Source organism: Balaenoptera borealis, assembly GCF_965194805.1.
Source record: "Balaenoptera borealis genome assembly, chromosome: X".
NCBI lineage: Eukaryota > Metazoa > Chordata > Mammalia > Artiodactyla > Balaenopteridae > Balaenoptera > Balaenoptera borealis.
In genome coordinates, this window is record NC_138881.1 from 70,384,722 (window position 1) to 70,398,024 (window position 13,303).

The 13,303-nt window shown below is 37.3% G+C and overlaps 1 protein-coding gene across 2 annotated transcripts in view; it reads right to left on the reverse strand.

The window, feature by feature from the left end:
- Positions 1 to 13,025, reverse strand: part of HDX (highly divergent homeobox) — a 180,922-nt gene extending 167,897 nt beyond the window's left edge. The window contains exon 1 of one of the 2 annotated variants that reach the window (XM_082377176.1): positions 6,116 to 13,025. The gene's annotated coding sequence lies outside the window, so the exon portion shown is untranslated. The other variant, XM_082377177.1, reaches the window with a different exon arrangement.
- Between the last annotated feature and the right edge of the window lie 278 nt (positions 13,026 to 13,303).

A 13,303-nucleotide genomic window follows, 5' to 3' on the forward strand; every position in this document is an offset into this window, starting at 1 on the left:
ATCTTTATTACTTCTCTTTAAAGTTGAAGGTTAGGAAGTGGGTGATGAATGGCAGGGATGGTAGTTATTAAAATACTGTTTCCTGAAGAGAACATTAACACAATTTTGTCTGCACTTAATACTTTTTATTAATATATGGATTTAATAACTTCTTAAAATTTAATTAATAAATAGAATCATAGAATTTTAAAGCTAGAGATATCCTTAGGTATTATGAAGATCATGCCCTCATTTCACGGTTGAATAAACTGAGGGCCAGAGATGTGATGTATTTCAAACTTGTTTTACGAAAAATGTCTAATGTGTATTATAAACTCTTTGATGCCTAATTCACTTCATCCAACACCTAGAATATTAAAGAACACAAACTTAATAAGTAAGTGCTTTTGAGGATTAACTTAAATATCAACTAAAGGACTACCCTGACTATATTAGTTTGCTAGAGCTGCTATAACAAAGTACCAAAAACATGGTGGCTTAAACAGAAATTTATTGTCTTGCAGTTCTAAAGACTAGAAGTCTGAGATCAAGGTGTTGGTAGGGTTGGTTCCTTCTGAGGACAATGAGGGAAGGATGGGTTGTAGGCCTCTCTTGTAAATGGCCATCTTCATATTTAGATGGCATTCTCCCTGAACACTGACCGATTACTTATCCCAATAACAAGATTAGAGGCTGGCTTCCTTTATCAGTCAAAAAGGCCATCAATTCCTGTGCCGACCCTTACCCCGCTACACCCCGAGGTATCTATATCCTCATTCCTGGAACCTGTGAATATGTTAGACTCCATGGGAAAAGTGAATGAAGGTTGCAGGAGGAATTAAGGTTGCTAATCAGTTGACCTTAAAATAAAGAGATTATCCTAGATTATTTTAGTGGGCCCAGTGTAATCACAATTATCTTTAAATGTGGAAGATGGAGGCAAAGAGTAAGTGTCACAGTGATGCAATGTGAAAGATGTGATTAAACATTGCTGACTTTGAAGATGAAAGAGGGCCACATGCCAAGGAATGTGGATAGCCTCTAGAAGCTAGAAAAGATAAGGAAACAGATTCTTCCCTAGAGCTTCCAGAAAGGAAAGCCCTGACGACACTTTGATTTTCACCCTGTGAGACCTGTTTCAGACCTCTAACCACAAGAACTGTAAGATAATACATGTGTTGTTTAAAGCCATGTGTTTGTGGTAATTTATTACAGTAGCAAATAGAAAACTAATACAGTTCCTCTTGAAGGTATTAGCAACAGTGACCCCAGTAAATCTATACTCTTCTGTAACACTGTTGACATGTCAAGTAATTAGGATAAATATCATTTTAATGGTAAGGTCATTATTATCAACAAAATAAGTAGGTTCAGTCACTCTTAACAATTTTACCCATCACACAGGTGTAGCTATCTTCTCAAAGAGACAATGTTGACTCCAGAATGGAGCAAAACTGATGTATATTAGCCAGATAATACTTTGATTACATATTACTTTACACATGTGAAAATGGACAAAAGGAAATTCAGAGTTTTCTATAACTACCAGCTCTTAAAATGTTTAAGTTGTACAGGAATTCATATTTCACTTTGTATCAGTGTTTCTCAGACACTTATGTGCATATGAATCACCCAGGGATCTCATTAAAATGCAGATTCTGATTCAGTAGGTCTTGGGTGGAGCCAGAGATTCTGCAGTTTCTAAGACGTCCCCAAGTGATGCCCATACTGCTACTCCATGGAACACACTTTGAATTGCAAGGATTTAATAGACACAGATGCACCAAACCCTACCAGATAAGTAAACTGGCTCCAAATCACAACCAATACTGAGTTCAAAAGTAGTCTCTCTCTACATTAAGTACTAGTTGGGAAAAGGAAAAAAAAAAAAACACCACCTTTAGCATCTCTTAAGCATTCATTGGTGATAAAAGTGAGCCTCTAGGTTCTAATTAAAATGCTTGACTGATTATTTTAATAACTTACATACATATTCAAAAATAACTTCATGTTGTCTTAGAATAGTGGGGATGAGTAAAGGCTGAGCATTCTATACCTAATGTAATACTTCCCATTAATGTAGAATATATTTCTTCTTCCACATCTCACAATTCCTCAGATCTCTTCCAGTTGTTTCTCTGTTGAGGAGATTTCAACACAATAAACGATTGGTCTATGAAAGGGCAAAGCTATTTGGAGAATGGGTCTGGGATAATTACTTTCCTAAATGGCATAGCCATTTCATCCATGAAGCACACTGCAGGTAGACCAAGCTAACCAAGTAAGAAAGTATAATATATAAAGAAATATATTAAATCAATATATTAGTGTTGGAGAAAACTTATGATCTATCCTTTCACAAAACCCAATGAAGAAACGCTTTCACCATTGCTTGGTACTTGACAATAGAAAAAATAGTGTATGGGTCTACATGCCTTCTGCCACCGAAGCCACTGGAGTCAAAACAAGGATCCCTTTCTCTTAAAAGTCATCCTATCTGTTAAAAATTTTCATTTCCACTGAGAGAGAAAGGAAAATGTCACAGGCATTACAGACTCATAAAGAGAGTAAGTCAGGGAGAAATTTTACACACACACAAACACAATTTTTGAAAACAAATGAAGAAGGGCCTCACTCTAGCTCTCCAACCTATAACCTAGTAGTTAAGAATGAAACCTCTAGAATGACACTTGCTTTGAAGTACTGGCTCTGCCACTTACTACTTGTATGACCCTGGACAAGCACCATGCTTGTTTACCTGAGAAAAGTGCCTACCCAGGGCATGTAAGTCACATGTGTCCATGGCTGTTTTAAGAACCATAAAATAAACTTCCCCCAGCCCCAAGGGAAGAAAAGCTAAGAAAATGTTTTCCTCAATTTTTGCCACTCTAACAAATAACACATTTAAAGATTCTAAGGATCAACCCAATTGGACATAAGTCTCATGTAAAACAACAGGAGATCAAGAGGGTAAGACAGCTCTGCTGTTGTAGATTTCTTTACAGATGTCAGATGTAAAGTATAGCATTTGATTGACAATATAATGATGTCAGTTGCTCAGTTCCCATGTACCTAGATTTCTGGTTAATCCAGGCAATTTTGCTACTAGTTGGCACAAGGATGATTCCATTGGCACAGACAAGTTTCAGTTTATTGTCGTGAAATTTTATGCAGGCTAGAAAGGTCTCAGGGTGTCAGTGACAGTTTCTGAATATACCAACCTCTCCAGTCCCCTTTGTATGCAGAATATATCTCTCTAGAATTTTCACTGTTTACTTCCAAATCACTATGCCTAGATATAGTGTACTCAGTGCAAGTATAAGACACCACCAATTTCATGTTTAGCTAACTGATTCCACTGTAAAATCAAAATCAACAATTCAAATATTTTTACCTTGTTGGGGATTACACTACATAAAAATATAATTCCCTCTGGGAATACAATTTTAAAAGCAGAATTAATTAAATATATATTTTTAAAATATTCATAGTATACTTACAATAGTCTATGACAATAGTTTTCAAATTTACAGAATGTAAAACCCCTTTGGACTGCTTTTCATCCATTTTCCTAAACCTCAAACCTTGATGTAATATTGGGATGGTGCCTCAGAGTGAAGCAGCAGTCCAAGTGAAATCTGTAGAAAGCCTATTAAACCACAATCACTTTCTTTCAAATAAAACTGAGCTCCATGCAACAATGCAGTTTGAAGCCCAAGGGGTAGGGAAGTGACAACTGATATATTATAAAATAGCAATTATGGCAGCCATCACAATGATTAGCTCTGATTCAAGATGAAAACTATCAGTGACAGTCAATGTAAAGCAGCAAATGCAAGACATCCTGCAATAAAAAGAGTGAATAATTACTGGATTTAAGAGAAGATGCATAATGAAATGTTATCAAAGAGAAATATAGACAATGGAAAATGTCTTAGTATTTTTCAAACTGAGAAAATTACAGACAGAACCACTTCTGGGATAAAGTTCCCTTGGTCTTATTAATGAGGACAGAACATATTTGCAGGCTACCCAATATATAGAGATGTCTGTTTTTCTGTATTGCATTTTCTTTGAATCATATTGAGGTTTATTCAGTCACTGGAGGGTCCCTTGCTTGACTAATGATGAATAAGTTTTCACATATATACAGTTCTTTTGATAACTGTATTACTTTGTTTCCCAAGAAATTGGAAAACAAAGACCATATACAGCTGTAGATATTTCAAATAGTCATCCAGATGCTTTGGATAAAGAAGTATATGGTAGATGGCATGGTCCCAACTCTTAAGAACAGGTTTAAAATCCAGTTGAGGAGTCTAGTCTAACACACACATACATACACACACACAATAAAATTAAAAAATAAGAAGACAGTATAAGGCAGGCTATAAGAAAGTGACAAATATAAGAACTGATGTAGGAGTTCTAGAAAAGGTGAGCTTAATAATGGTTGGATTAGACTTGGAAGGTACTTACAGAGAGGTGCAACTTAAGTTGAGCTTCCAAAGTGAGTAAGACGTGAATAGGCAAAGAAAGAGCATCTTAGGCGAAGGGAGTGGTAGTGGTACAAGGAGCAAAGTTCTGGAGGTAGATTCTTGTGGCGACATTAGGGAGAGTTGTGCACTGAGAAATAAACTAAGATAAGGTTCCTGTGGTATAATAAAGTCAGATTACAAAGCTCTTTGCAATCCAAGTGTAACTGGGCTTGGAACAATAGAAAATAAGAAGCCAATAATATTTTGGTGAAGAAAAATGACTTGATGAAGGAAGTCATCAAGCCGTTAGTCTGACAGGATGAATTAGAAGGCTGGCTAGGAGGCTCCTGGAATGACTGGATGGGTGGTAATGAAAGTTCAGACTGTAAAATAAGGGAAAAATGGTAGGAGAGGCTTTCAAAGGAAAACTCACCAGGACGTGATAATCCCTTAACTATGAGAAATGGAGAAAAATCCAGATTCCTCTGTAAAATAGGAGTTCATGATCAGACAGTGGAGCAGAAGTATTAACACTACTATACAATTTCTCCACCAAGGACAGACAGGCAGGATGTTCCTCATGGTTGCCGAGTGATATAGCCCCTCCCAATAAAGGGGAGTCGTACAGGATCTCTCAAAATAGGATTTGACCTTGGTGGTTCTAACAGAGACACAGAGGAAGAAGGAAGGACTTAGCGCCAAACCTGAAACCGAGACCAAAGCTTTAAAAGAAACCTTTCCAAGAAGGAAAAAAAAAAGACAAGAAAGGAAAATTTTTTACTCTGAGTCTCTCCAAAGAGTTTGTTTCAAAAATCACTGAGCGGCACGCCAAATCAGAGTTCCTTGAAGACTAAAAGTTGGACTCACTTGAATAGTGTTTCTATTCTCCAAATGGTTTCTCATCTCAGTAATTTCTATTCCAAACTCCTATCTGAGTTCTTTCCATTATTCTAAACCTGATAACTGTAGATTAAGAATTTGCCTTCTTAAATTTTTCAGGCCCACTCTGGGGCTGCATATGCTCATTAGGCCAGATTCAAAGTAACTGGCAGATTCTTTCCATCAACTAGCGCTTGAAACATCACAAGGCCAACTTACCAACCCTTCGCATATTCTGCCCAGACAGACCTCAGCCCAACCCCCTCCAGCGAAACGGAAAAGGCGCATGCGCAAACGCAAACTCCACGCCTATACTCCTCGCCACGAACTCCGCCCTACCACCCCCACCTCCCCGCAGAGGTTGTTATTGCGCAGGCGCAGCACCTCCAGCGCGTTTGAGTAGGGCTGTGAGAAATCCACAGTCCAGTGAAATCTAGAAGTGTTAGAATTCACTCCCCCTCCTTTCTTCGGAGGCAGAGGCGCCACTTCCTCCTACTCAGGGGCCAGAAGCGCGTCCCAAACGTCGCACTCTCTCCGAGCAAGGTCCTTCGCTCTCTGCCAGTGTCTACTGTATCCCTATCCTCATCTCGTTTTTAATCTCACGCTGCCGCCAGGCTTCACTCGGAGGGTAGAGGCAGTTGGCTCCCCCAAAGCCGCACCAGTTTGTTGGCAGCCTCTTTAGGCCTCTGAACCTCCGTGCCCCCCACTGGGCAGAGCATTAGCTCGGTGCCTTGCTCGCCCTCCTTCGCCCTTCACACCTACCCATGCTGGGTGCTTACCTCGGGCGTGGTGCAGTGACGGGAGGGATCAGAGGATCCCAGATCAAGCCAGGGTTGGGGCAGGCGTATTCAGCGAGATTTTTCCTGGGTCTCCACTGCCTCCTCAGACAATGAAATCACCGTGTCCGATCATCAATTCTCATCATGATCGTGACGTCACAAAAGACAGCGGCCAATGGGAGCCGAGATCAGCTCCGGACAGTCCCTGGCCTCAGCCCAGAACCCAAGAGTGGGGAGGGGGGAGGAGAAATAGCTGCCTGCAGTGGAGCTGCCTCTTCCCCGCACATATCAGCTGCATCCAAAGCCAGGCCTCTCTGTACCTCTCCCTTCCTGAGTAGAAGTGAACGCCCAGCATCCCTGTGACTATAGTAGTTATATGCCAGCCATTTGAGCAGGTGCTGCCTGGTCTTCCGACTTGAGATTCGCTTGCAGCAGAATCGTTGCACGCTGCCAAAATCAAATGATCACATACAGAAATATAGTTTTTTTGTGGTCAGTGGTCAATTGACAAATGTATATTCAGTGTTACTGAAATCAAGAAGGTGTCCATTGAGCCTTTAGAATTTGTCGATAAGAGTGAGTGTACTGTTTTATGTCTCCAGTTGACTCTGGCCACTGAAGAAATTTAAATTATTGCTTCTGTTCACCTAACCTTAATATCTGTTCTGCTGGAAGTTACTTGAGTAATCACCATTACACCATTACAGGAAAAAAAAACCTCAAGCCATATGTTACATCAGTTAACACACTTGATACACTTCCAAAATATGCTGGATGCCATGAGAGATGTAGAATTCATTGGTCCTCTGCTATTATAGAACTTATAATATCATTCGGAAGATGTGACTAGCACACATTAAACTTTCACAATATAATAAAGTACATGATTATGTGCTCAGTCATGTAGTCATGAACTACAGATAAGAGTTACATCGTTAATGACTGAAAACATCAGTGAGGTGAGGATAGTTGGGAAACATTCTATGTTGTAATTGAAATTTGAGCTGTTTCTTGAATGGTGGATAAGAGAGGATGGAAAACACTGTCTTAAAGGGGAAGAAATGGGCAAAAGTAGGAAAGTATATATATATATATATATATATATATATGAACTGTGAGGAGGTCCATGATGAAATCAGCCTAACGAATAGAGGGTGTATGTTGAGGACTAGTGGGAGATAGGATAGACTGATACTAAAAGCCTTTGAAAGTAGGCAGAGAACTTTGATTTTATTAAAAGCCACCAAAGGCCTTAGGGCAGGGTACATCAGACCTCTCTAGTCGATTATTTTTAGAGCAGCTTGAGTGTTTTTTTTTTTAAACAAAAGTCAGATCATGCCCAGCTCCAGATTATTCAATGGCTTCCATTCACATATACTACAAAATACAAATTAGCCCCGAGGTCTTAAATGATATGGCTTTTCCCATCTCTCTCTCCTCATTTCCTGCCACTCTGCCACTAACTCACTTTCCAATCACACCAGCCTTTTCTCCATTTCTCAAACAAATTAAATTCATGACCACATCAGGGCCCTTGCACTATTGTTCCCTCTGATCTTTGTAGGACTCAGTTCCTCTCTTGATTCACATCTCTCCTCAAATGTAACCTCTTTAAAATATATCAATTTTACGTAACTTCTTTAAAAAGTAACTTCTTTACTTTTTTTTTAATGTTTCCAGAATTGCTCCTTTATTTTGACAGAGTCTTAACATACTGAGGAAATAGGCTTGTTGATGCCCCAGAGGACAAATAGGAAAATACAACCCATTGGAAATATCTTAAATAACAAGTAACAGATACGTTTTTCCCACATGAGAAAAAAATATTCTAGCTGATTTTTTTTGTCTTAACTAACTGTTTGTAGTGTCAAATGGCTACAAGAGACAACCTCTTGGATATATTTTCATACAAACCCCATGTTTATGTAATCAATCCTATGGATTTAATTCACTGACCAGCTAATTTTTATTCTTTTCCTGAATTCATCTGAAGGAAAGAATGCCATTCCAAAGAACAGCACAGCTGATCTTTTTGCAGACCACTTATATCTTTAAAAAAATTTTTCTTTAAACATCTTTATTGGAGTATAATTGCTTTACAATGCTGTGTTAGTTTCTGCTTTATAACAAAGTGAATCAGCTCTACACATACATATATCCCCATATCTCTTCCCGCTTGCCTCTCCCTCCCTCCCTCCCTCCCTATCCCACCCCTCCAGGTGGTCACAAAGCACCGAGCTGATCTCCCTGTGCTATGCAACTGCTTCCCACTAGCTATCTATTTTACATTTGGTAGTGTATATATAAGTCCATGCCACTCTCTCACTTCATCCCAGCTTACCCTTCCCCCTCCCCGTGTCCTCAAGTCCATTCTCTACGTCTGCGTCTTTATTCCTGTTCTGCCCCTAGGTTCTTCAGAACCTTTTTCTTTTTCTTTTTTTTTTAGATTCCATATATATATGTGTTAGCATACGATATTTGTTTTTCTCTTTCTGACTTACTTCACTCTGTATGACAGACTCTAGGTCCATCCACCTCACTACAAATAACTCAATTTCATTTCTTTTTATGGCGAGTAATATTCCATTGTATGTATGTGCCACATCTTCTTTACCCATTCATCTGTCGATGGACACGTAGGTTGCTTCCATGTCCTGGCAACTGTAAATAGAGCTGCAATGAACATTGTGGTACATGACTCTTTTTCAATTATGGTTTTCTCAGGGTGTATGCCCAGTAGTGGGATTGCTGGGTCGTATGGTAGTTCTATTTTTAGTTTTTTAAGGAAACTCTATACTGTTCTCCATAGTGGCTGTATCAACTTACATTCCCAACAGTGAAAGAGGGTTCCCTCTTCTCCACACCCTCTCCAGCATTTATGGTTTGCAGATTAAAAAGTAACTTCTTTAAAATTTAAAGAGGTTACACAGTAACCATATTTCAAATTGTGATCCTCTCAACACTCCCTATACCTACCTATACCCCTTCACTTTTTAATATTTCCTTATAGCACTTGTTACTAACATACTCTATATTTTTAGTTATTGAAAATATAAGGTCCATGAAGGTGGGCTCTTCTGTCTGTTTTATTATTATATCCCTGGCATCTAGAAGAGTCCTGGACACAAAGTAGACAAATCAGTAAGCACTTTTTGAATGAATGACTGAAAGAAAAATTTTCAAGTGGTTGGTCAGTCATCAATTTGCAGTTTGAAACAGATTGGGGATAGGCTGTAGTGAGAGAGGTCTGTTAGATAATTGTAGTAGTAATCCAGGTTCTAGATGACTTGGGTTGAGATCAGGATGTTAAGAACATAAATAAAGATAAATAATTGAAGTTGAGATGTTTCAAAGAAGGAATGATAAGGGTGAAAGTGGAGAATTCAGAGATGACCAACCTATGATGGATTAACATATTCATTAAGTACCTATTGCATACCTTGAACTGAGGTGATCTGAGAGAAAAAGAAGGGCAGCTTCCCTACCGTTGAAAAATTTATAGCCCAAATGACAAGAGAAGACATATATGAAACCAGAGTACAAAAAGAGGTAATTAAATTCATCTATTGATCATTCTTCTTTCCCCTCACACTCCATATTCAAGCCACCAGTACGCTGTACCTTCAAAAATATGCTCCAAAGATGAGCACTCCTCACTTCCACCATTACTACTACACCAGTCACTTCTAGCTCAAACCAATACAAAAGCATCTTACATGATTTCCTATCGTCTTCTATTGTCCTTCTTTAATATTGATACTTATTCTTAACATCAGTTAAAATATTCTTTACAAAGTTGAATCAGATCATATCATTCCCCAGCTTAAAGCCCTCCAAATGCTTCCCACTAGATTAATGATAAAATTCTAAATCCTTGTTATGGCTTATTTTCCACTACTTTTTTCTGCCCTAGTTCACTATGTTACACTGGTCTTTGCCTCCACCCCACTCCCCTCTTTCTGGAAAGCCTGTTCCCTCTTTATAGATGTTACACTTGTGCCTTCTTTGAAAACTCTTTCCTCAGATCTCCACATAGCACACTTCTCCACTCAGATTGTCTGCTAAAATTTACCTCCTCAGATGTGTCTTCAGGGACCAATCTATTTAAAATAGCATCCCCTCTATGACATAACTCACAGCAAGATCCTTTTTGACCCACCTCCTAGGAAAATGGAAATAAAAACAAAAATCAACAAATGGCACCTAATGAAACTTAAAAGCTTTTGCACAGCAAAGGAAACCATAAACGAGATGAAAAGACAACCCTCAGAATGGGAGAAAATATTTGCAAATGAAACAACTGACAAATGATTAATCTCCAAAATTTCAAGCACCTCATGCAGCTCAATCAATACCAAAAAAACAAACAACCCAATCCAAAAATAAGCAGAAGACCTAAATAGACATTTCTCCAAAGAAGACATACAGATGGCCAACAAACACATGAAAGGATGCTCAACATCATTAATCATTAGAGAAATGCAAATCAAAACTACAATGAGGTAGCACCTCACACTGGTCACTATGGCTATCATCAAAAAATCTACAAACAATAAACTGGAGACGGTGTGGAGAAAAGGAACCCTCATGAACTGTTGGTGGGAGTGTAAATTGATACAGCCACTATGGAAAACAGTATGGAGGTTACTTAAAAAACTAAAAATAGAACTACCATATGACCCAGCAATCCCATTACTGGGCATATACCCAGAGAAAACCATAATTCAAAGAGACACATGCACCCCAATGTTCATAGCAGCACTATTTACAATAGCCAGGATATCGAAGCAACCTAAATGTCCATCAACAGATGAATGGATAGAAGATATGGTACATATATACAATGGAATATTACTCAGTCATAAAAAAGAACAAAATTGGGTCATTTGTAGAGACGTGGATGGACCTAGAGACTATCATACAGAGAGAACTAAGTCAGAAAGAGAAAAACAAATATCGTATATTAACACATATAAGTGGAATCTAGAAAAATGGTATAGATGATTCTATTTGCAAAGCAGAAACAGAGAAACAGACATAGAGAACAAATATATGGATACCAAGGGGGAAAGGGGGGGTGGGAGGAATTGGGAGATGGGGATTGACACATATACACTATTGATACTATGTATAAAATAGATAACTAATGAGAACATACTATAGCACAGGGAACTCTATTTAATGCATTGTAGTGACCTGAATGGGAAGGAAGTCCAAAAGGGAAGAGCTATGTGTATATGTATTGCTGATTCATTTTGCTATACAGTAGAAACTAACACAACATTGTAAAGCAACCTACTCCAATGAAAAATATTCTTAAAAAGTAATTTTTGGTATGCAAACTCTTCAAGAGAACAAGTAAAAGAATGAAAGCTCCCCAACTCATTTTATGAAAACAGAGTATCCATGACACCAAAATCCATCAAGGAATGTACAAGTAAAAATAATTAAAGGCAATATTACTAATGAACACAGATATAAAGATTCTAAACAAAATATTAATAGAGTACAACAATGTGTAAAAAGGATAATATGCTATGACCATTGAACTTTTTCTTGAAAAGCAACATATATTTAACATTAGGAAATCAAATAATATAATTCATCACTTTAATAGATTGAAAGAGAAAACTTATGAAATTATCTTGGTAGATTAAAAATGTTTGATAAAATTCAACATCTTTTTATGACTAAAATACAAACAAAACTCGTAGTAGCGGAAAAATAGAAATAAATTTAATCTGCTTCTAGGTATGTAGCCCCCAAAATCAAAAAGCAAAAGCTATATAATGTTTCATATTTCATTATGAAACATTAAGAACTTGCCTTTTGATATCAGGACACAAAATAAGGATAACTGCTATCACCATTTCTACTCAACAGTTTGCTAGAAGTCTTAGCACAGTAAAGCAAGACTGTGAAATAAAGGTATAAGGAGTGGGAAGGAAGAAAATAAAGTGTCATTTTTCACAAATAATGTAATTGTCTATGTAGAAAGTTAAAAGTATTTGTCAATTCTTTTAATAATAAATGAGCTCAACATGTTCCTGCATATAAAAATCAATAGTTCTTTAATGTACCAACACCAAGCAGTTAAAATAAGATTAAAATATCTATTTCTATATCTACATATCTAGGAATAAATATAAGTTAATATATGCAAGATCCTTCCACATAGAAACTTTTTATACATTATTTAGAGACATTAAAGCATACCTAACATTTTAAGAGATATAGCACGTTTAAAGATTGGAAGACTCAGTATTGTAAAGATGTCAGTTCTCCCCAAATTGATCTACAGATGCAATGTAATTACAGTGTAAAAAAATGCAATTTTTAAAAAGAACTTGAAAAGCTGATTCTGATATGTACATGTACGTAGAAATGGCCAAGAACAGCCAAGACACTCTTGAAGAAGAATGTGGGAGAAATTGTTCTACCAGTTATCAAGAATTATGTTAAAATTTACAGTAATTAAGATAGTATGGTACTGATTCTGGAAGGGACACATAAGCCAGTGGAACAGAAAACAGACCAGAAAAAGTTTCATGAATATATAGACATTGCATATATGACAGAGGTGGCATTAAAGATTAGTGGGAAATTAATAACTTTTCAATAAATGGTCTGAGATTCAAGGTATCCATGTTGAAAAAAGTAACTCAAATTCTGCCTCATATCATACCAATAAATCCAACTATGAATGGCAAAATCATCAAGCTTTTCAAAGACAGTACAAGCTCTTCATGATGTCAAGGTAGGGAGGAACTTCTTAAATAAAAAACAAAACTTATAGGATGCAGTGAAAACAGGGCTTAAAGGAAAATTTATACGTCTAAATGCATATAGTGAAAGAGAAGAAAGATCTCCAATGAATAACCTAACTCTACACCGTCAGGAACTAGAAAAGATCAACAAAACTGACAAACATTTAGCTACATTGGCTAGCCAAAAGAGAAAGGGGGAGAGACAGAGAGAGAGGGAAAGAGAGAGAGGGAGAGATGACTCAAATTATGAAATCAAAAATGAAAGTGAGGACATTACTGCTTATTTTACAGAAGTAAAAAAGGATTATAAGAGATTATTATGAACATTTCTACACCAACAAATTGGATAATTTAGATGACATGGACAAATTCCTAGAAACAAACAATCTGTCAAAACTGATTCATGAAGAAAAAAATCCGA